The sequence below is a fragment of the Pollicipes pollicipes genome, unplaced genomic scaffold, assembly GCF_011947565.3.
Source record: "Pollicipes pollicipes isolate AB1234 unplaced genomic scaffold, Ppol_2.1 Scaffold_7261;HRSCAF=8764_pilon_pilon_pilon, whole genome shotgun sequence".
Classification (NCBI taxonomy): Eukaryota; Metazoa; Arthropoda; class Thecostraca; order Pollicipedomorpha; family Pollicipedidae; genus Pollicipes; species Pollicipes pollicipes.
The window spans coordinates 36,027,388-36,028,876 of NW_023597054.1; positions in this window are offsets into that span (position 1 = coordinate 36,027,388).

The following is a 1,489-nucleotide window of genomic DNA, read 5'->3' on the forward strand; positions in this document are numbered from 1 at the left end:
GCGAAGCGGCAGCAGCCGGGGCGCACGAAGAACGAGGAACCCGACAAGGCAACCCGTCCGGAAGTGCTGGGACCTGCGGACAGGCGGGTCACCTGGCAGCGGCGTGCCCAAACGGACAGGGGGACTCCGTTAGCGCCAGTGCAGTCCCCCGAGCAGTAGTGCGCACTCTACCAGTCGTGACGCTGCTGGTGGACCAGCGCCCCCGGCGTGTCCTGCTCGACACGGGATGTGCGGACACCCTGGTTCACGTGAGCTGCTGCCGCACGTGACGCCCGCGCGCGGTCAAGATGCGAACGGTGAACGATTGAGTGTTGCAGCGCGTGGGTACCGCCCAAGTGACGTTCGACTACAGAGCCAAGCGAGTAATGCTCGCGATGCTGGTGGTCCCGGATCGTCCATTGGGGTTGGACGCGCTGATCGGCATGTCTGACATTACCACGTTAGGAGGCATCAGTGTTCGGTCCCCTACTGACGTGCAGCTGGGTGCGGCAACGCAGGAGGCGCCGGAGTCGGCAAGTGACGAGCCAGCATGCGGCGCGGCGGCGCCGGGCAGCGGCACGCGAAGCTCACTGGCGTTGGAAGCGGCGGATTTCACGGCTCTGTGCGACGGCGCTCACTGGAATGTGGCGTGCAGGTTGGGCGCACGAACGTGGTCCCGAACGTCTGCGGAACACCGTGAGTGAGTACGCTGTGCCGGCTGAAGCACGAGGGGCCTACGAGCGCGAATTGGCTGAGTGGGTGGCGAACGGATGGCTCCGGCCCTATGACGAGCAAGAGGACGGGCCCGTTCGGGGCCTGATTCCCTTGATGGCAATTCAACAGCCTCACAAGGGGAAGGACAGGCCGGTGTTGGACTACCGTGAAGTCAACCGGTATGTGATCGCGCACACCGCGGATGCCGACGTGCGCCGGGCAGTTGCGCCGCTGGCGCCAGTATGGTGCCCGATTGGCAGCGGTCGACCTGCGAAAAGCGTACTTGCAGCTGCGTCTGGAGCGCCGGCTGTGGCCGTATCAGACGGTGCAGGTCAAGGGCCGCACCTACGGCCTCACGCGGTTCGGATTCGGCCTCCGAATGTGGCGCCGTTGATTATGAGGGCCGTTGTTCAGGCGGCGCTGCGTGAGAACGAGGCAATCAGACGGGGAGTGCTCGCCTATGTGGACGACCTGCTCGTCGACGAAGACGTGGTCAGCACCGACAAGCTGGTGGAACACTTCGCGAGGAACGGGCTAGCCTGCAAGCCGCCGGAGCGCGTCGCTGACGGAGCGCGAATGCTCGGCCTTCGAGTGAAGGTTCGGGATGATGAACTGCGGTGGTGTCGAAACAATGATGTGCCTCCACCGCCGAACGAGCTCACCTGGCGTGCAGTGTTTACGTGGTGCGGGCAGTTGGTGGCGCACCTCCCCGTGGCGGGATGGTTGCGGCCAGCAGCCACCTGGCTAAAGAGGCGAGTGAACGGCCTGACGATCGGGTGGAGCGACCCGGTGTCGG